This window comes from Glossina fuscipes, unplaced genomic scaffold (assembly GCF_014805625.2).
Source record: "Glossina fuscipes isolate IAEA_lab_2018 unplaced genomic scaffold, Yale_Gfus_2 1, whole genome shotgun sequence".
Taxonomy (NCBI): Eukaryota; Metazoa; Arthropoda; class Insecta; order Diptera; family Glossinidae; genus Glossina; species Glossina fuscipes.
In genome coordinates this window covers 30,045,602-30,069,822 of record NW_023998415.1, presented here as the reverse complement: position 1 = coordinate 30,069,822, position 24,221 = coordinate 30,045,602, and the positions used below count along the sequence as shown (strand labels likewise).

At 32.7% G+C, this 24,221-nt stretch overlaps 1 protein-coding gene across 1 annotated transcript in view; it reads right to left on the bottom strand.

Moving 5' to 3' along the window:
• The window catches only part of LOC119632593, a 31,322-nt gene extending 14,912 nt beyond the window's left edge, over window positions 1-16,410 (bottom strand). Inside the window, exon 1 of the mRNA XM_038025567.1 lies at window positions 16,314-16,410. The gene's annotated coding sequence lies outside the window, so the exon portion shown is untranslated. The remainder of the gene's footprint in view (window positions 1-16,313) is intronic.
• Between the last annotated feature and the right edge of the window lie 7,811 nt (window positions 16,411-24,221).

Here is a 24,221-nt window from a genome sequence, read left to right as displayed (position 1 = left end):
AAAAAAAAAAAAAAAAAAAAAAAAAAAAAAAAAAAAAAAACAAATCTCTCTTTTGCACAATTTCAACTTATATATGTATGTAGATGTGCGACGCGTCCAGCGCATAACTTTCGACATGAAATTTAATTTTCATTAAATAGTGTTCTTTAACAAAGTCTTCATTTTTAGTTCAAAGTTCAACTTGACGTTTTAATCAGACCAATCAAACTTCTTCGTGCACTTTTAGTTTCCATCTTCGTCTTCTGAAGTATGTGAAGTTTGAAAAATAAAATGAGAACCACTTAATGCGCTTAAATTAGTGCACATTAATGAATATTTAATGAAGCCTTGGCATTGTATTTCTAAGAGCATGTACATGTACTTTTTCTTTTTCTTTTTTTTTTTGTTTTTGTTTTTTTTTTTTTGTTTTTGTTTTTGTATTACATACATTGGCATGTCGCGTAAGTCATGCTTAAATATTGACGTATTCAGGGTAAAGAGAGCGTTAAGTCATTTAAACTTTATCGTACACACACACACACAGAGCATAGCAGCTTTTTTGCAAATTCAATGTCAAATAGGGCATTCATTTTATAATTTGTGCGTAGTCAGTTGATAGCATTTTCGCAATGATAGACAAAATTTAAGAAAACTCCTGAATGAATTAATTAACGTCAGCTTATTTTCTGCTCACACGGCTATATATTAAGTTTGATCGAATGTATGCTTCTTTCACAACGACCTCACAAAGAGTCAATTTATTGAAAATCATTATTTTTTAAAACGATCCGTATCGCTCAATGTTCGTCCATGCCCAGTTTAAATGGGCAACACATAGACCGTAACAATCGATATATTTTGATGAATTGACATGAATGAAACGTGCACTGACATATTTCGTTTCAAGAAAGAATACGATGCGAAAATGCGCATCGGACCAAAATCATCAAATAATTCTGCTTCGATTAGTACAAAAAAAAAGAAAAAAAAATCCGCTTTGCATGCAAACTCAATATATCCTGAATCAAAGATCTAGATGATTACTATCTTTTGGGCCATATTTTTAGGAAATCTTTAATTTATTACTCTGAGTATACGATACGAGTGTGGTCTGAAGGTCACGTCTAGAAAAAAGAAACGAATTTTTTTTTTTATGAAATGCAAATTTTTGTAAACAACACCAACTGTCGTGCCGAGTACTTGAAGTTTTGCGCGATTATATATAACATCCAGAAAGGGTTAAAACAGAGCCATCTTTTTTTATTATATATCGATCGATTCACAGAATGACTGATTTAGTCAAGTCCCTTTTATCCGTGTATCCATATATATTTTTATATTTAATCTACATGCCGAGGGACGAAACCTATGAAAATTGGATTGAGTTAAATCAGTTTTACGACTATTTTCCATTTTAGAAAAAAGTTTGCAATTTTCAAAATTTCTCAACAAAACTCGCTGAGTGATCACATATCGGCATAATTAACCGATGTGAAGGATTCGCTGGATGAATTGATCTATAGTGAAAATTGAATATAGAACTTATCCCGACTTATCTCTATTCTCGCACACCATCTGGTACAAGGGATTCTAAGGAAAACAAAATATTTATATGGCGCAAAAGTTGTTTTTTTTTTGATCTTATGATGAGAATTAATCTTAACTGTATCAAAGCTTGGCTAAAGAACTCTCTATGTTTTTGAATCCCATCCCAAGACAAGATTGCCCAGGAAAAGTAAGCCATTAATTATGGCAACAAAGTCTAATTTTTTCGTGTTTTATGACGGGTTAATACGGGTCTTGACAACAAGTTCCATTTTGCTAAATTAAAATCTCATCAGTTTGTGGTTGCGCCCTGTATGTGGAATAAAGCATCATCTTAGGCGAACTGGTTAAGGGTATTTAAATAAGAGCGAAAACAAAAGAAAAACGAATGAATGAAAGTAAAACAAATTGTTTTTGCAATTAGTGTGTTTTAAATTAGTACAGTTAGTCCAACGTGTCGACATGGCACACTTGATTGATTTACGCCACGTTCAAGCAGCTCTGCAATTGAGTGTAATGTCAAAATAAATGTTTTTGTCAAATAAGTAAATCCTTTAAGTGGTGTTTGACAGTGCGTGAGATTAATCTTTTTGTAATTTACTTTCTATGCTGCGCACGCACGCACACACACACACACACACACACACACACACACACACACACGCACACACACTATGAAACACACATTCAAGTAGCGTTAAGCGTTAATAAATGAACTTTAATTAGATGAAATTAATATTTGTTATGGTTCAGCTTAAGAGAAGAGAAATTCTTCCTCATACTATATATAGTATGTTGAAGTGGGCGTCAATCTATTAAATTAAACTTATCTCGTCAAACAAATGATTTTGTAAATTTCAATAGAATCCTGTTTATTCAATTAACGTGCAAATAGGCTTTCATTGTTGACATTAATTAAACAAAATTCACGTTTTGCCTCCTTTTCAATCAAACATCTGTGATTTTCGATCACTTTGTTCTCATTTTCAAGATTAGAGTCCTTGTAATTAATTGCAAGATATTTATAAAATTGTTCTTCTCTGCATTATCGTTTAGTTTTGTATAACTTTCCTCTCCACCCATCTATCGATGTCTGTCTATTCTAAATGTAAATTCGATTTCTCATCGTCGGAAGTGATTTTTTCATTTCATCACTCACGTTCTGTTCGCGTTGATGCAATGCATTCTATGCATTGGAAGCATGGTCTCCTGACTTAAATGCTATCTTAAAGGTCGAAGTCAAAAAACATTGTTTAAACTCAGCTTTCTCTTGCAATATTTCCATGCCGTCTGGTGTTACCCAATGGAGTGCGTCACTTTGGTCCCCTATCATTTGTCTTATTTATTAATGATTTTCGTACATTCGTTCATAAAACTGATGTATGCCAACAATGTTATGTTATTTTGTATTCATTAGACTCCGTTATAGAAAGGGCATCCTTTAATCCAGTTTCATCTGAACGTGATATCTATTTCGTGTTCCACCAATGGCTTGTTGTTAAATTTACCTAAAAAGTTGTCCTTCTCGCGACGCGAAACTTTATTGTGTATAATTAATAGATTGGTAGATTGATGTCTGCAAATGTCTCCGGTTTTAAAGATCTAGATATTGGGTTCGGTTCTACTCGAAATATTAAAATACATTTTTAATAAAGAAAAATCGCTTTAATGATTCAATGATGAAAAACTAGTGTAGAGAATTTCCTAACTATTGTGTCTCTAAAGTAGATGCTAACCCCCTCTCTGGTGTGATTCTAGTTAGACCTCCTTTTAGTGTATACTACAGTTGTTTGGCCATCTAACTATAGATGCCTTATTGATTCGATTGCATAGAAACTTTTATCGTCTCCGCTGCGTGATGTAGGTTAAGATGAATCGAACTGTCCACTTTAAGAAAAGGCTGCGAATGCTTAGGTGTTTGATTTATGGGTTAAGTTAATACGGGACGCTATGTGACTCTCTAGGTAATGTTCCTTTCAATGGCTGTATTAAGTGTACTCGACTTTATATAGCCATCACGTTATAATAACGACACACTAAATACGACCTTCCCAATCCCTTATGTACACCGTGTCAAATATACAACAATAGCTATTATGTGTTCGACATAGTCGCGGATACTGAAGACACGGTTAAAAATTGCATCGATTAACGCAAATGTTTGCTTTTTTGCTTCTCATTCTCATATATAATACTTGCGTAATTGCGTATATATGTGTATGTGCTTCTTGGTTCTGCACGCACATATCGTGATGAATACTTGGTAATACCTCTCACAACTGATTATATTTAAATTATAAATTCTCTATTATCTAATGGAAGTCAGTTAATTTTTACAGTCATATGTTGGCTGCGAATAATTTATTTTGAATGAACATTGCTTTAAAATCATTAAATAGCTTGATGATGATGATGATCATCTTTCTCCTCCTATTGGACCATCTAAAAATGCATTATCAATAGCATACTTATGAACTCTGAATTTCCTGAATGATGGTAGAAAATAGTGCAAATAAGATCTATTTCTAAACAGAGTTCGTCTTACACACATAATTATTTTCGAGCGATTAGCATTTTATTCTGTGTTTCTAAAATAGCTGAGTCAAATTGATTTGCCCTTGAATAACGTTAATGTCTTGCATGATACTCAAGTCTATTTTCGCTCTTGCCCCGATATTTCTGAGCTCTGAGAGATATATTTTTTCTTCCCACAATATTCTGATTGCATTGTTCTGCTCTTTTTAAGACCTTGTAAACCATGTGTGACTGAATCTTCATGTTAAAATAGTCTGTTAAAGGTGTCTGTCTGTTCCTTTCATTCTAAAATCATTGTACATGTGTACACAAAAAACTTATGTACAGGACTCGTTTGCTTGGTTTATAGATTTTCGCTAATTGTCTTAACGCATTTGAAGGTTTCGCATATTTTGTTATGCCGCGCAGCCGAATATTTTTCACATTTAGTCATGCACTTGCGGGAAATTTAACCCTCTTCAGCGAAAATTTACCAACAATGTCAACAATGAAAGCGATAGTTAGAAAGTCAGAATTAGTAATTCTGTCTGATATAAAAATAACGAATCAGTTGTGCACTCTTCTATGCTCATAACAAACGGAAAGGAGAAATTTTTTTGTATTATCAACAAACATTTTTATGTGAGCAACGAAAAAAGTCCTTTTTTATAGGCATGCAAACGTGGAAAGAATAATAATTTCATTTCAAAAATAAAACATTTTCCCTGCTGTACTTATATGCAGAGTTTCAAAATAAATTTTCTTTTTTTTTTTCTTTTGAAATTAAAACAATTTAAAACGTTGTAGTCGGGCAAAGCTGATCAGCAATGCTATTTGGGAAAACACGAGCTCTCACTTATATTTGCCATAAAATGCCAAAAATTATACCTGGTTGCGGTATGTAAATTCTTACTTTTCATACGAATTCTTGTAAGGGGAAAGATTCGAAAATTTGAACCAATGTATTTTAGACTTGATAAAGTCAATTTTTTTGATCAAAAAAATGTATTATCTTTCATCAATTTTCGTCATAAAATACCAAAAATTACGCTTTGATGACATATACAGACTGACTTTCTATGAGAATCCTTATACGGGAAGAAACCCGGAAAATGTACCTAAGTAGTGCAAACTTATCATAACAAATTTATATATCAAATCGATTCTTGAAAACCATTTCTATCATAAAAAAAATTAAGAATTAGATCTTGTTGTTATATACAGGCGTATATTTCGTAGAAGTTCTTCTGTGCAGGAGGACTCAAAAAAAAATAGCTTCATCCGATCCAATTTACTGGGTATACTTGAATGCACCTTCCCATAGAATTTTGTCGGGAAAAGCTTAAGAATAGCAATTTTTTCGTATATAAAACATTTTTTCTAAATTGCTGGTTGCATGGAAAGTGGTCATAAAGCAGATCCGATCCAATCCATTTTCAATAATGTTCGGCGTTAGATCAAAATATGTTAGTATAGTAAATTTAATCGAAATATCTCAAAAGAACACCTATGACAGACTTAAGATCACAAATGGGGAAACGGAAAGACGGACAAATATGTTTAAAAATCTTCCCAATCGATTGTTATAAGAAAAGATAAGTCTACGTAGGGTCGTTTTGTATTATGAACTTGTCATACCCTCAACATACATAGCGTATTTTTATGGAAATGAAGAGCGAATTACCCGAATAACAAAGCCTAGCGCTTCACTAAGTTATGCGATTTTTTTTTTTTTTTTTTTTTTGATTTGTTGAAAAGCAAAATATACTGTAAAAGTCAGTTGAAAAATAATTCGTTTGCATCATAATCTTGTCTATTACGGTCAAGTCACTGCATGTAAAATAGTCGCTCCAAATGGGAAACAGAAAATGGTTATTAAAAACTTTTAAAATTGCATTTAATTCCGTTATAACTTAATTTTTTTTATTTACTTCCAACTGTTACTTTCAAGAATATTATAAAACGTTTGTGTATTCTTTTCGAACGAAATTGCAATAAATCGTATCCTAAAATCTTAGCGAAATAAAAAGCCCACAAGAAGCTTGCTAAATTTTAGGTCAAGAAGTGGCCAAGAAATCAAAAGTACTTTCATTCTGTGCATATTAGATTTCAGATAAATTTTTTATATCTACTATAGGTAAGGCTATCAATACGAAAAGATTACATAAATTAAAATAATCTTTCAAATAATAAATTTTACCAAATACTTGGGATATATGAATTAGGGATCCAATGTTTTTTACACGATTTCTTGAATGATTTCACAATTCTCTGAAAAACTGAATTATATTTGTTTTTCAAACTTTTAAATTCTACTTAGTTACGATACTTCTTAAGCGTGACAATGCATTTCTAGCAAGAATTTTTTACACGAATCTTAGATAGCCCGATTTTTGCTCACGCAATGGCTCTAAACTTTCATTCAAATACGCAGCCGAGTTAGAACAGGAACCAAAGCACAACTTATTGATCAAAAAGTGGTAAAAGATTCAATGAAGAATTCGCTTCCTAACATTGTTCATTGACAAAGAACAATTTTACTTTCAAATAAAACGCAAATCATAACTTATTTGAAAATGGAATTACGTACATAGCGATATATGTGAAATATACAAAGTTTACAACTTACAGTGTTCGCGGTAATAGTGTACAAAATTAAATTTCTACGAATCTGCCTGAGTCGTCAAGTAGGCAAAGGATCTCGACTAACAACTCAATGGTCATGAGTTCAAATCTCAAGTGCGGTAGAGTTTTCAATAAAGCCTTTAGCGCTTAAATGCTAGTGTTTTAAGTATTTAATCTTGCAAATTTATTTCACCCGCTGAACTAGTTATCATAATAATAATAATAAGTTTATATGCCAAGAGGCATATACATTACTTATACTGACACAAACTACGTCTTGTCAGAATAATTTTCTGAATCAATTTAAGTATCTCTGCCCGTCTGTCTATCCATCAATGTATTTGTTTAGCCCAAACGTCGAAAATTTTTGATACATTTACTAAAGTTTACTTATTTTTGAAACTCAATCTGACAATGGCAATGGAAAATAAAAATTTGCGATTAATTATCTCTCCACACTTCCTCAGACAGCTAACGGATTTATCTGTAATAGGTATTGTTTCGCATAACAAACGTATAACAAATCTAAGGTAATATATTTTTTATTCTGCCCCGTAAAACATGCAATATATAAATTAAAATTAAAACCAAAATGTTTTGCATATATTGTGTGAATTGTGTGGCAGAAGAATTCTTTCTCGTTTGCTAATGAGAAGTAATGAATAGCATAATAATGTATGTAACATGGCGTATGAGTGACATACAAATTAAGAAAAACGAGCAGCTCAACCGCATTGCATGTTTTCCATCTGACCAGAATGTTAACAAAATTGCAATTACCCTAAATGTGTGTGTATATCGTTTTCTTGAGGGACAAAGCCATTACGAATTTTTCACAAAAAACATTTTTTTTTTTTTATTGGTTTAATAGATACTTTGAACCTTCAGGGATATGTGGTAAACAACAATTTACTATTCATTAACAATTTTTTCCTTGAAAATTTCAAAGTCTTTCCCCCAACGTTATGTTAAAAATACCTATGTGAAACGAATCTCTCTACCGGGAAGTTGTTGCGTAATATTTCACTTGTGTATTTTTAGTTTCTCTAATTCTAGCATCTTCAATACGCCAAAAATTGAAAAGCATTTCCAAACAAAAAAAATAGCTGCATCGACCCTAACCATAAAATAAATATATGAGGCTGAAAACTTTAAATTTTAAAAAATGTTAATGCTTGCGCCAAGAATGAAGTTTGGAATGCAATTTTCAATAGTAGCTATAGTAGTTCGGCTATAGATTCACACATTTTGCTGTCATTTCCTCGGTCACTACACAATAAGTAAAGTATGAATGAAACGTGCGATTCTATGAAGAACGTTGGAAAGAAAACTCGACGAGAAAAGAAAACGAGACGAGAGATTTTTATGATGTTAGGATTGAAAGCTAATGGCAAACATTTGAAAAAAAATCCATGTCAAAGTTTGAATGGCGTATATCTCGAAGCATCGTTTTTGTGACTGAGCTGCACGCAGTATAATTCAATGAATTTGCATTGATTTCATTCGAATTTTGTAGAGCATCTTTAAAGCAACATTGTCGGGCGATGATTTGCGGAAAATTAATCTAAGCATTTTTTATTAATAGAAGAGTGCCCTATTTTCAGTAGAAAATTGAAGTCTTTCATCAAAACGCTTACCAATTACATCGAAATTAATATTTCTAAAAAATTCCACATGATTCACTAGATATACGTATGTAGATCATGTCATTCTTTTTTTTTAATATAAATTTTCACTAAATACAGTCCGTTCCGCCTAGCCTCTTGCGCTGAAGACGTGTCCAGAAAATGATTGCTGTGTTGATTTTTTTTCATTAATTTTTTCAAAGCAATTTTTTTTTTTTTTATGATGCCTAACAACGTCCCGTTATATCATTAAACTGTTTCCTTGCCTTTTATTCGAAAAAAAATTGTGAAAAAAATTCATTTCTTCTTTTTTTTGTTTGTCTGTTACAGCGATTAATAAGTCATAGGAGGAATTTTGCTATACTCGTAACTATGACATAGTTTTGCCATATTCTACAAACGGAGACAACATTTTTGAAGCACATGTAAAATTCAGAAAAATGATCCGCCATAACAAAAAGAGAAGAAAAAAAAAACTCCTTTTCATTGGAAAATAATTGAATCCCCTTTCATTACCAGCTGTTGTTAAAAATTGTTCTGTTTTTAAGCGTTTTCAAATGAGTTTGCATGTTCTTCTTCCTTGTTAAACGATGAACGTTTATTAATTTTTTTGCCAGTTTATAGCACGACTAATACGAATTTGACCAAATTTATGCTTCATTTACAACTTCTCCAGTCACCCATTTTTAAATTCATTTTTGCGGTATCCTCTCGAAATTACGATAGTCTTTAGTGTTTCATGCAGCGCTTGTATACTTGTAAAGATTCACGTTTTCTCTCATTGTTTATTATTCAAAGATGTGCTAACATCAAAGGCAGCGTCAAACGCTTAGTATTTGTCGTTGACATTTATTCATGATCACGTTTGATATAAAAATTGCTGTAAAATAAAAACCCTAGTATTGCATATGCAATATAATACTTGGGGAATATTTAAATTTTGTCAAAGGGTTGTGATAAAAAAATAAAAAAAAATAAAAAAAATACAAAAATATACAAAATAAATTCTCGCAATAGTGTCATCAAACAACAGTGAAATCGAATTTTTTCCAAACACTAACTTGAGATAGTCAATATAATTTGTTAATTCTGCTTAAATATGCCAGTGAAGTTTCAATTTAAATTTTCCCCAATTTACTCAAGTAGGTTAACAAATGATAAGTCTATAATTAATCGCTTGTTTAGGACTTCATGCAGAATAATTGATGTAATGAAGGCCTTCTCGCCCAATTGAAATAATTGCATAAACTTGGATGTACTCTTGGAATGTTGTCATTACTATTAGTATTTGTATTTGTTCATGTTTTGTTCATTTCCTTTTTTTCTTCAATTCCATTATTCTTAAACTACTATAAAGACGCAGGTTATTCATAACTCATCGCACAATATTCCTATTTTGACTAAGCTTACGAAATGAACTTTAGCTTAGTTTTGTTCAACTTAAATCTGTATCTCATCTATATCTTCATATTATGTATTGTTGTCAATCTTTTCGCCAATTCCAAGTTGCGTCGGCAGGTAAAGCATCATCAATGGATTTACAATTTTTTGAATTTGTTTTCATACTTTTCGCGCATTTTATTAAATGTGACATTTTCGTAACTATTATATACTAATTTATAAAAATAAATAAAACGGCTTTGTTGTAAAGCACAAATTAACCATGTCATACGAGAAACGACAGACTATATATATATATATATATATATATAGTTGCTTTTTGCAATTTGTTATACTAAAATTCTGATAAAATAAAAAAAAAATAAAAATAAAAACCATTTAATTCCATAAACAAACAACCTTCGACTTCTGAAATGTTTATTTCAGTTTTTTTGCAAAAAAACAAATATAAAAAAATAATAATAAAAATAAAGCATCTTAAAGCCTTTAAAACACCTCTGCTCTGGCTAAGATTACACTTTGACAGTGGCGCACGAACTACTACAACTATCAATTGACCGACTTAGCCTAAAAACATTTCGCATCAGGTACATTTCTTTGCCGGTCATCGTTTCATTATCTACGGCACGTATTTTGTGCCGCATAAACGAAAGCTTTAGGTTTAAATTGACTTAGCTGACTTAATAATTTTTATGCAATAACTTTGTGCCATTTTTTCTTGCTCTTTTCCTATTAACATTTAAATTTAGATTTTGCTGAAAGCGTTATTCAATTTCCTCACATTTTAAGAGAAATTTTTGCAAAAATTACCGAAAATTTAACCCAAATCTAATTTCATTTCATAAACCATTTCTTTTTTAAAGTAGCAAGCCCGAAAGGTATATATATATATATGCTCTGGAACATGTTCTCACATTTATTGCTTTATTAACGGTTGCAAACAATTTTTCTAAAAATCTAAATTAAATATCATATCAAGATTCTCTATCGGTTGTAGGTTATAACGTTGATCATTTACTGACGTTTTTCTTACCCAAACACATTACGGCGTTCGCAGCGAAAATTCCGATCTCGCAAAGTCGCCTGCACCGATAATAATCGTAAGCAGAGTGTCACGAAGGTCGACTTGCGAACAATAGTGAACCTTAGTGCAGGGTACAGTCATGCGGATAGTATCGTAGTAATTAGGGTTAACCTAGTTGAAGAGGCCTTAAATAATTAAAGTTGAAATTACCCGGAGAGGAAGCTTTAGCATATAACGACTTTTCGATATACCGATGACATATGGGATGTTGTCGAGAGAATGGTACGATTTGAACCATTTTCGCGTCACTTCACCAATTTCGTTAAAATATGTCAAAAATTGCGCGCTGTAGCTTAAACACAAGAAAACAAGACGGACGGACGAATGAATAAACAAGCTTATATCCATTCAGAATTGATCGATCGATGTAATAAATGGGTCTATCGTAAGTCTTTCTGGGTATACCATACATTCACATAAACTTAACGTAGCCTTGTGGTGTGGGGTAAAAAAAAATTTAAAAAAAAACCCCGAGAAGCTCAAAGTGTTACCCGAATAGTATTGGCCACACCTTCTCTTTGAAAATAACAAGAACTAAACAAATTCCTAATTAATGCTCAGAGAAGAAACGAATGATGACACAAAGATCTGTCCGGCTATCGTTAGTTCGTTCGTAGCAAGCATGTCTTCGCTTAGAGGAACAAATGTGACATCAAAATCTTTTCTCTTCCCTTTACACCGTTTTCAATCAAGTTGTGTTGAAAAACTATCTAAATCGATTCATTGCGAAAAAAAAAATATAATAAAATATATCTTGCAATTCCTACAATCTTACATACACATGGTAGCCGTAAGCGTTAGTAGAGTCATACCAAGCCAACATAATGTCTTTCTTTTGTTTTCTGCTTAAGGGTAAACAACTGTTTTATACGATTTTTTTTATGTGCAGTCCTTATTTCTCAAGGTAAAACAAATTAGGCGAAACGTGATCAAAAAAAAAAAAAGAAAAAAAGACAGACCCTTTACAAATTCTTTTAAAAATTTATATTTATCGTTGCATGCAAACGTGGTAAGCAAACAATGCATAACATGTGCAGACATTCATGTGCGTTCGTGTGAGACATTATGAAAAATTTGAAGAAAAATTACATTTTTATACACCTATTATTACACGTATTGTGGTGCAGGGTATATTAAATTTGTGCGGAGATGTGTGCATAACCCAGAAGGACCTGACATATGACCCACTTTTTATAAGACCAATCGAAGCAAAAAATGATTCTGAATCTGAATTTGAGTTTGTCTGTCCGTCTGTCCATAGATTTTTGTGTTCAACCAGCAATTGTGATAGCAATTTTCAAGATATTTTGATCAAATTTGGTACACTGATGTGCTCTGTCGCAAGAACGAAAGCTGATGCAAATGATTGGGATCGGACTAATTTTTCGATCACTCCCCATCTAATGCCTCATTTTGGAAAGTCGTTATAAGAAAATATGTATTGTAATGTTCAGAATTCCCCAAAAAAATCGCTGAGTAGTAGTGTGAAAACTTTTGGATCAGATGGGACAATTTTTTGTATCTCTTGCCTTCCTACGGAAATTAAATTTTTATTTGGGAAAAAGATCTAATTTTCGAAAAATCTTGTTCCTTCATAGTAATAAATTGGTATAAAACTTCACCTCACCGAATTTGGATCACATAGGTCTACTTCGTAGATCCCAACATATATAAAAGTTCCAATGAAAATGAAGACTTTAGATGTCAAAACGGTATAAATTTTTAATATTTTATGATGAAAATTTTTCGTCCTTAGGATCTCAAATCACAGGGAATTTAGATTACATAAGTCTTTTTTTTTTTTTTTAGACTACACCATATATAGGGGCTCCCATGGAAGCAATGCCTTCTACGCTGCTAACAAAGCCTCATATTTTGGTTTGTTATGATAAATGCAAATGGAAAATAATAAAATCATTGACTAGCGAATTAAGTTTGGGTAACAAGATCGCCCTAGCTCGATCGTAGCGCTCTTACTTGTTTTGCATATTACGTCGTGCACAACTTCTTATTTGATTAAGATAAGCAAACATTTTTGGATCAACTTTTTCTTGACATTTCAATTATGAAGTGATAAAGTTATAATTGCATCGACACGAGTAACGGGTCGGTGCCATCTAAAGCCAATATATGAAAATGATTAATTTTTCTATGGAGTCTTGAAATTATTTCCAGCCAACACGAAACTAATTTCTAATATAGTTTTTGTTTTTCTAATTTATTCAGTTAAGCTATTAAGGTTCAAGTACTTTTTCCCTTGCTTGTAAAGTGGTTTTAATTTGCTAGTAATCTTACCCCTGAAATGAAGTTCATATTTAAACTTAATCTGTGCTTCGTACTGATTTGAATATTCTGTCTCAACGACGGCAGGATGGCAAATTTCCGTCACGCGTTACATATTAGATATGGCAGTGAAGAATGCGTGGCAAAGAAGAAAAAAAACACAAAAAAACGTAATTGTGGACAACGTTGCAAATATAGAAATAAAAAAGTTGTGTTTAGTTCACGACTGCTGAAACATTTGTGGACAGACGTATGCACGTATTAAACGATTTTCACAGGTCTCTTTCAATTCATCATTCATACGATTACCTCAATTCAAAGGAGAGCGAAAAAAATAGTGATGGAACGAGCTAAGATGCGGGCAATACTGCGGATGATATATATAAGTGAATGTAATTTCAATTTTTACAAAATTCCAAAGGTGATAAATTGACTGAGGACAATACCACCGATTGTGTCAGCGATCAATAGATCAAAGCTGGACGCTTTACTCCAGCTGCGCCGCCCTTTAATCGCATAAATCGTTGAAAGCAGAGCAGTAAAGCAGAGTCTTTCCCCCTTATACCACACCAAGCATTCCTCTACGAATATCAAAAACCTATAGAAAACATCAAGCAAAGTATCTTGAGCTTGATATCGATCGACGTTGAAGTTCGTGTGAATGATGTAGAAACATAGATTCGATAATAATCGCTTTTATCTTATGTATAAATATTTGATTGGAAGAGAGAGCAACGAACTGTTAGCTCGATAAATATAGTAAATCGTCTCTTATATATATTGTATATTCTAAGATCGTATTTGTATATAAACATGACAGCGCCCCACGGGTGATAGGAAATGAAAATTATTTTTAAGGAACGAAGCCACCGTAACAGATGATAGACAGAATAATAATATTCGAGAAAACTACTACTAAGCATACATTTAAGTATTAAAAAAAACAAATAATTTTTTCAAAATATTGAAAAATGGCAATACTGTATCTATTCCCATGAGGCACCTACAATTTGAGGGACTTTGTGGCGTGCTACGCTGAATACAAATATGACGTCTCACTTCATTTACATATCTACAGTGAGAGAAGCCCTTTGAATATTTGTAAAATATTTGTTTTCGTGGTATTGGCGAGTATCGGAACGAGAAAGCTCGCTTCCTTTTCGCAAAAAAAGAAACAAAAGTCTGTCCTCTTTGTAACGTATAACATTCAACAAGAAAAGAATATTTTCTTTATATGAATTATAAAAATCCTGATCACAGGAATGAAAATTGTGACAGTTGCTTTGCTAAATAGTGTTTCGAAGAGAACGGTTGCACGTTGTAGTTGCACGTATTACAATTTACGTATTGCGAAACGACCGAGAAAATGGCAACAAATTCTATCATTCGATAGTCGAGTTCATTTTAACTGTAACTGAAATCGTCATTATAATCGTTTAATTTTTTGACTTCCTTCGAATTGCTCCAATCCTCATGTCTAGTCAGGGGCCGCCTCGATGCAGCTACACTGATCTATTTTTTATTCGAAACATCGTCCCTGCTACGGCACTTATGAATAGAGCCCCCTTTTAAAGCCACGTGTACCGTTTTCGATGCACGCTTACAAATTTATAAACAATCTTGAATAAATACCTTCTTTTATCACATATATGCATACACATGTCGTTGTTTGTGGATGAAAATTTGAATTTTGCATAATTATAAATAAAATATTCAAAGAACAAAACGCTCCACGTATAATAACAAAATAAAAAAAAAAAAAAAAAAAAAATGTAGCACAGCACAAAGCCCGTTAAATTAACATAAACACTTTCACACATATCCTGTTAAATTATGCTAAAGCAATTAAAAAGAAACCGGCAAGATAGTGGGCTCGAACTTCTCGGCGGGCAAGTAAATTCTTTTTTTTTCTAAGACTAATTAATTACTCAAGGGATATTCCCTATTCGTGTAAGACGACGGGATGAGATTGATTGTTACGCACTTGCCGACGCTGATATTAAAAAAAAAAAAAAAAAAAAAAAAATTTTTTCAAGCAAAAAATTATTATTTTCCATATTCTAGAAGCTTGAAGGCTACTACTACTACTACTACTACTACTACTAAACCAATAAAAATCAAATTGCAAACTATCTTTAAAACGTTTGCTTTTCTTGTCTCAAGCTTTCGCCCTTTAACAGATTTTCAAATTTGAATAGGCACGAAGAGAAGCATGTGAGTACGAATTTGGCATTTGAAAAACTCCAGCAAACCGTTCTACCGGACTAGATCAGAAAAAGAATTTATTTCCAACTTATTATCTAAATGAATTCCCGACTAAACAAATATACATAGAACACAATATCGGAAAAGTTTCAAGTTTTGTTGTGATAACGTTGTGTTTTCTGTTTTTATTCGTATTAGTCGTTAAGTTATTATTACAAGGCATTTTACGCTCTTTGATCACACAAGTGTTCTAAATATTCCTTCGAGAGTTCTTCGATTCTATGTCAGGGAAGAGAAAATTATAATTTGATGATAATGATGGAAAGGATGGGCATAGTTTTACCCTAAAATGTACGAATCACTTATAAATATTTTTTATTTTTATTAAACGTCGACTTGCAAGGAGAAGTTACGTTAAATCCATTTTCACTGAGTCATTTATTCTGAAAGACATGACTCTAAGACCGGTTGATGCATAAGCACTTGCATACCCATGTAAAGTGATTTATTTTATGTAAGAATATGTGATTGACAGGATAATGGTATAATTTGATTACCCGAAGCGTTAGATTTCGAATTATTTCTTAATCTGTATAAACATTTATTGGCCATTATTGCGGCGCTATTATCCTCATCAATCATTTGCATTCTTCTTATTAAATTTCTAATTGTCTTATGTAAATAATAAACGATTCGCATTTGAGAAACAATTTGGGGTAACAGTTACAAGGTCCTATATTATTAATAAAATCGGCTTTACACAAGTGCAAAGACATTGTTAACTAAGGATTGTAATCCTTATTGAAATCGTTTAAAAGCAAAAGCCTAGCGTGCAATCCTGATGCATTCGCCTTTCGTAAAAATCCTCGATAGTCGGTAATGTTTGTTTTTCTTTAACTTACTTTACGTGCACACTAAACAAAAAATTTAAGCCGACGCACAAATTGCTTACGTTAATGATAATAACAATTAATTAATTATATTATGTTAAATAAATTTGAATTGTAAAATATCAAAAAAAAAAAAAAACAAAAAAAATATATATTTATTACATGTTAACAGTTTTCAAGTTCTTTTTTTTTCCCATCTTATGTTTTACTCTTATTTACGTAATTGTTTATACACACACAACGCACAAAATTTCCGCATCCTTTACATCCTTTCCATGTAAGGAGACAAAATTGACTAAATGAAAATGAAAGAAATCTTCTCTAGAGGAAACAAAATTTTACAATAACAATGCAACAGCAATACCGTAAAGCGTACAACACATAGCTTGCGTGCGTTGGCGCGATTGCTAAAGCAAAATCACATGGCTAGAGTTTGATGGGTAGCGTTAATGCAAAAATGACTTTTTTTTCTAGCTTTTTTTTCTAGCTTTTTTTTTTTTTTTTTTTTTAGCTCAAATACAATTAATAAAGCGGAACCCATAGCAATATAGCTTAGTATAGTTGTTTTTGTTTTTTTCAAATAAAAAAGAAAAGTTAACACTTTAAAATCATATTATGCTTGAAATCTGCCAAAAATTTTGCATTCACGCATAAAGCAACGCAATCTATATATATATATGCTCGTCTATCTTTATATGTGTACAATGAATTTTATTTTGACACACACAACGGATAACTCATGACCAAGAACCAGAAATAAAACTTTATAGATCCTCTCAATTACATTAACAAATTAATTTTTCTTTTAAATGATTAACCGCAAGAAAAGGAACAAAAGGAACAAAACGTATTTGTATTCAAATTTCGGAATAATTAATGAGCACGTTTTGAAATTTTAGAATTTTATGACATTATTACATGACTTGCCGATCTCAGCAAACCTCCAAATAATCCGTGCGGCGACGACCTAAGGCGGCACTAAAAAACCAAATTAGCAAACAAGATTCTATTAAGTTTTCGATCTAATAGATGATTGCATGTATTTTGATAATTTTTTTCACTTGAAAAAGGCATTTATTTAAACAAATTGGTATAATGTACATTAATGGAAATATTTCCCATCACTTTCTACAATTTCTTCCCATCCTGCGAAAGAACGACAGCAACGATTGTGTTTCGATCCAATTTCGCACTTCTTCAGGGCTTCAGCATTTCGAAGCCACACTGCCAGCCAAGCCATGCTGCAGCTATCTAATGAAAAGGCGCTAATTCTGGCGAGTACGCTAGGTGCGGCGGAACTTCCCATTCAAGCTGCAACAGTGGATCCTTGACAACTCTTACAACGTGTAGCCAAGCAGCATCATGCAGGTCTGTTAACCGCTATTGGTGATCTTTTTTGCAACAATATGTCGTTTAACTGGCGTCGGTACACATCTGCAATAAGAGTTTCTTTCAATTTAAACAGCTTGTAATGCACTACACCTTGCTGATGGGCAGTACAGTAAAATTTTTCCACTTCGGTGTCAGTGCGGATGGCTCTCTTGAACGGAAGCATGATTTTTGCATTTGCCAAGCATTGAGAGGGTTCGAAATGTTGTGTGTGTGTGTGTGTGTGTGTCTAGCCATTTTACCTGCTTTGGAATCCTTCCCATCGCATGTAAACATCTAGAATTAACTGAGTCTTCAACTACCAAGTTGTTCGAAAGTCTTTTGAGAGTTTCAGCCGGATTTTCATGCAATAACTCCTCCAGTTCATTGTGTTTGAACTTTTTCGGTCTTTCAGGCTGTTCTATGTCATTGACATCAAACTCTTCACGTTTAAGACGTTGAAACCAAAACCGTCAATTGGGCTACAAGGGCATGACAATGGAGCAGCCGTAAGCTGTGTTTCATGAGCCTGGGCAGGAATTTTCTGCAAATCAAACAACAAAATAAATGAATATTAAAAATGCAATTTGGAGCATTCCGTGATCAGTGTCAGCAATTATTGAATAATTCGACAATGCTAAACGGAAAACTGTTTTGTTTGATGAAGCATCGAATTCGATCTGATTTCTATGCTTGCACGTATTGAGAAGAATTTAATAATAAAAGTTTATAATTAAATGTCGCCTGAATGACCGCATGCGCTAAGGATCTCGAGCAACAACTCAATGATAGTGGGTTCAAAAATCCCAGAAGAGGTGATGCGGTGTTCAGTTTTCAATAAAGCCAACAACACGCAGAAGCTTAATGCCTTTAAGACTTTATTTAGCCTTTGAATTTACTTCTCTGGCTAAATTAATTATATAGTAATAACAATAATAAATGTTGTACTCTACTCTAACAGCTCTATACTCTGAATAATAGGGATTTAGAAGTTAGTAGTGTGCGTAGTGTGCTGCATAGAAAAGGATTTTAAATCTGTTCAATATGTCCGTTAGGCTTTTGGGTTTAAAAGATACTAAGTTAAATGGAGAAATGTCGGCGAGATACTGTGCAATTATATGCTCATAGAAGGTCCATCGCTGTTTTAAATGAATTTACGATTTTAGTGAGTTTAGTGTGTGTGTGTGTGTGTGTGTGTGTGTGTGAGAGAGAGAGAATAGGCTTTACGTTCTTTTTTGTTAATATGCATAATGATAGCGAAAACGTAATTCTTTTTTAATTTACCCCCGCCGTGTGTATGTATGTGCGGAAGGTCCTCTATTATATAAATAAAATAAAATTACACCATCATTATTATCAACGTCGAAAAGTATACAAATTAGGATTGAATTATTATAATTTTATTACTAACTTTAAAAATTATTATTATTATTATAAATAAATTCTAAGATTAACATCGTATAGCACAAGCATTCTAACGCTATCGGCTTTATTGAAAACTCTATGGCCCTTCGGTTTTGAACCGACGACCATTGAACTGTTAGTCGAGATCCTTTGTCTATTCGGCCACTCAGGAAAAAATTATATATAAAATTATGTATATATTTTATGTATACATATATATATATATATATATATATATATTTTTTTTTTTTTTATATACATCTCATTTTTATATTTAATTTTTAAAGAAAAGACATCAGAATATGTATGCATGTTATGTTGCACGCATATATGCATGTATATGTGTATGTTTATTTTGTTTTATTATTATTTAAAATGTTGCCTTTTCGAGGCGCAACAAAGCTGTGTTGTGTTCTTATGAATGTTACTTTGGGAGTATAAATGTTTTCGGAGAGTAAAATTTACTTTTGTGTTCATTACACTAAATAAAACTAGAAATGTTGGACTTAAATTCATGCGACTCTATCCCCCTTCTTCATACACGCAACAATTTTACAATAACAATCGTAGCAATCCCCGTAATGCTGTCAAATAATCAAAGAAATTTTCTCTGAGAGCAAACAAGATTTTACAATAACAATGCAAGCAATTTGTGCAATTCGTGCAATTTGGTTAACACGTTGAGAGTGAATATATAGTCGGTTTAATGTTTTTTTTTTTTTGCTTTAACTTTGAATTACTTTTTAAATGCAGGAAAGCAGGCCAAGCTCTTTTGGTATGATTTCGTTTATACGTAAGAAAAAAAATATTTACAAACGATTAGTATGATGATGGGGAGAAGAGGAAGAAAAGTGTGGCAAAGAAACACAAGATTACGATAACTTACTCGATGAAATATACTTGTAACATATATAGATAAGAAATACTGGTTTTTATATAGATGAGAAATATTGGTTTACAAATACGAAATACTGCTGGTTTTGTAGACAATTTGTTTGAGACAATATGTCTAAACTCGTATCGTTTCAACGTAACTTTCCTTTAAGGTGTTTTAACAAAAACGCAATACTTCCATTCTTCCATCCGCAACATTCTTTTATAAAAGTACTCAGCTAACTATGACCATACACTGTATTAACATTACATAGACCTATTGAATGATGTATTGGATCGAGGAGAAGTTTCGCGGCAATTTTCGCAATTAATGACTTTCTTCTTCAACACTTGAGATAAGATGAGCAAATCTCTTTCATACAAATGTTATATCGATTGCTTCTATTTTATTGCTACAATTCAATGTAATAATAATTTCCAACAATCCTACATATTCGCTGCCTTGAAATATTCTAAATTGTATTTACACATCTATCAAATCTTTCCCATATATGAATGAAACAATGTACTTTACATTAAGTCATACAATTATTAAAAGTCTTGCTTTTCAGTCTTCGTAAGCTATCGTATAATTTCCTAGCACTAAGAAGCGTCGTTTCTCTTGAAAGCTTACAAGAAGTTTTAGTGTCAGTTAAGTGTTAATTAAATTGAATTTCTTAGAAGGCACGGCCCGATAATTCAACGGCTTCTTTAGAAAATTATTTGGCTCTTCTTCTTCTATTTTATTAGGCAAACGATAAGGTTTCAGCGACTCGTAATACCTTTTCAAAAAAACACCATAAGCCTTACAATAGTAATGCCTTAAGGAAAGAGATCGAATTCTTTCACAAGCGCTGGGAATTCAATTCATTCTTTTCTTCAAATTGGCGAATTAGCGTTTCTGTGGCTGTAGCACAGCACTCGGCCGGATTATTAACTATAAAATTAATGCACTAAAAAAGAAAAAATATTTTGAAAAAATATTCAAAAAATGGCCGCTAGGCATATATAGTTTAGAGTGCAGCTAAAGTTAATATCAATCTAAAACATATATATATATATATATATGGTTTCATATATATGTATACACATTTAATCTACATATCTACAAGTAGAGAATAAAAATAAAGCAATCCCTTATCAATAAAAATTATTTAACTTAAATTATCGGAAAAATTCGCACGTGTTTCTATAGAATATGTTGTCTGCTGCAATATTCAAAAAGTTTTGCGACATGTTATACATGTGTTAGTCTGCAATCGCCCCAAGACCATAAAACTACCCAATCAGCTCTATCAAATATAAAAATTTCCCTTTTTCTGCGAAAATTTTAGGGTACAGGGTACGTGGCACTTCTGCCGCAATTCTATCATAGAGGAAATCGTACGCTGAGCACGTTCAAAGTAAGGTACACGCTAAACGTATTGTCATTTGAGAGATGAAAGATGAAAGATGAAAGAGAAATGAAGATAAAAAATTTCTTAGGAAAAGTTAGAGAGAGAGAGAGAGAGAGAGAGAGGATAAACTAACAAGCAGTAAAAGTAGTCAAATAGCTGTTAAGTAACAGCGTTAGTTCTACGTTATATAGTAACAGAAATCCAAAACTTCCGGATATTTTACTATCATCAGATTGCATTTTGAACAATATGCTGGCACATCTCGCTTATTACTGAGAAGAGATTTCTTTCGTTATAAGCATTACTATATGGCATTATTGTTGTATATAATATTGTTTACTTTGAGCGAAAAGCTTCATTTTTGACCGATGTATATAATTTCTTATCGCTTGGAGAGCTTGTGCCAGCTCTCCATGGAATATGAAACAAAAATTGCAGCCTCTATGCAATGTAAACTTCAACAATTATTACAACAGAAAATATTTATAATATATATATGTATATATTTATAATATATATATATGTTAAATTAATTAAAATTATATATTAGGTCCTGTAAAAAGTCACCGCGGTTTTTATTATACATATATACACACATATATATATATATATATATATAGGTATATATAACCTAATATATATAGGTTATGTAAAAAGTCACTTTGGTTTTTTTCCACGGTTTCCAGTCTATTTTTTAGCCCACTCATTTCCAATGACTACTGCCATGAGGTTGATGTTTAGTGCCTTCGCTATTCCTTACAGCTTGCATGCCGGTCCTGTTCCAACAGTTGTACAATTTCGTCAACTTTTCGGCCAGAGCGAGGTGCATCGGAACGGAATCGAGCACAGTAGTTCTTGGTCCTTCGTTCGCTTTAGCATTCCTACCGTACACTTCACAAATTTTTTTATTTTTACTTCCAGCGTATTTACCTTTTATATAGTAAAAAAACATCACGTAGCATATTTCTTCAGATATTAGAGTCATTCTCAAATCAATGTAAATTTTTTACACGAACAAAATATCACAAAACTATCTGCACAAAAAATGTAAGTGTAATGAAACGCCACCTTTCAGGCATATGCTCGTTTGAGAAAATCAGGTGAATGTTGCCCAGTATATAGACATTAACTTTTTACATGACCTAATATATTCGTACCTATGATTAAACCCCATGGGTTTTTTTTTCAATGCAAGCTAATTTATACTTTACTCATGCGAAGCAGTTACGATGATACTCTAAATATTTATGTCTTAACACTAGAACTATTGACGTTTTTCCCTATACCCGCTATAACCGTTGTGGACCATTTTGATTCATAATTTTTGTGATATCGCTTAAGTCGCAAAAATGAAGGTAGGAAGCTGAAATTTGACTCAAACATTCCTTGATCGAATAAAAATTCAAGGTCAAAAAATGCTTCTGTCCACATACATGCTTACAATACATTAGAAACTGCGATAGCCTTGAGAAAGCGCTGACAATTTTTTCACATTTCCGTCTATAATTTTTGATACCGTCAAGATATATCCAAAAATCTGGTATCCAAATGTTCGTCTAAACTACTAGGTGAAAGGAAATTCCGTTATTATTAATGGGTGTTTTATTAAAAGAGCAAAGGAGAGATAATAGCTTTTTGGTAGGAAAGAGGGAACTAAATGAAGGCGAAAGAACCTATTAACTACAAAACCAAATATACCAACGTAAATGTAAAATAAATCTGTGGAAAATTTCCGACAAAACCGAAGGATCAGGCATGTGATGCAGTAGCAAGAAGAAGTTGCTGTAGGCTCAACTTTTTTCTCTCTTTTAACAATAATTTTTGCCTGAGTAGCCGAGTAGGTAAGAAATGCAACTACAAAGTCAGTCGGAAATCCGTTACAGTTTTCTTCGGTCGTAGCTATAGTGAGTGCTCAGTTGGTGAAAGCAAAACATTTATCGCTTGGACACACACTTATTAGACCGCTACTACCACCTCCCTATTTCTTTCCCTTTCCTCTCTTCTTTCTAACAGTCACCGTATCACACGCATAGAATTTGGTTAATTCACTTTAAGTATGTCTACCCGTCCAAGTTCGTTCGTTTTATTCAACCTAAAGATCGGAGCAAATGATTTTCAAGGCCACTGGGCATTTCGAAGAAGTGATTTTATGAAAACATGTACAAACAGGTCGTTCTTCAGCCCCACTGCCTGCCTCTGAGACAATATACCAAGATTAGTCTTCCGCACCGCATCTATTGTTTCCGCGTTTAAATCAAATGTACGCAACCATCATTTTTTCCATACTTCTGCACCCATAACCCCTCCTATCCATTGTTATACCCGTATCCCTTGAGTTAAAACAAGGAAGAAAAAAAAAAATAAAGTAAAAGCAGGGCCCGTCATTAAATATTAATTTTTCAAAATAACGTATGGTCCCATCATAAGTATTTTCAATAGCCCAATAGGTCCGAAAACATGTCAGTGTAGCAAATTTCATCGAAATGCAAGAAAACAAAGCAGACAGATTGACAACCAGACACATAAGCATGGAAAATGATTCCGAATAGAACGATGCGTCTATGTGAAGTCTACCTGAGTGTTGCATACATCCGTGCAAACTTATCATATCCTTGTACAACAATTGAGAATTTTTCACTTTTAACATATTTCGGCAAAAATCGGTGAGAAATTACATTTTGGCGTACCAGGTGAATTTGCAAGGAACTTCATGCCATACAACAAACACGCCTTGATATGACGAACGATATCTAACTGGAAGCACCGTGTACTCTATATATTATTAAGTGTTTTATCACTTTAATGACAGTGTGAAGTTGAAACAATTTTTGTGTAACGAATCCTCGGAGATAGAATTGGAAAGAATTCTTTCGCATAAAATTGTGTTGAAGTTGGACGTAATATATATGTAGGCGTATTGGCACATCGATCATTCCGTGGAATTTTTCTGAATCGTAAAAATAATTGAATAGAAGACATTCGAAATATTAGATACAAGACTGCATTAACAAGTCCTTGCTGCTCTGTG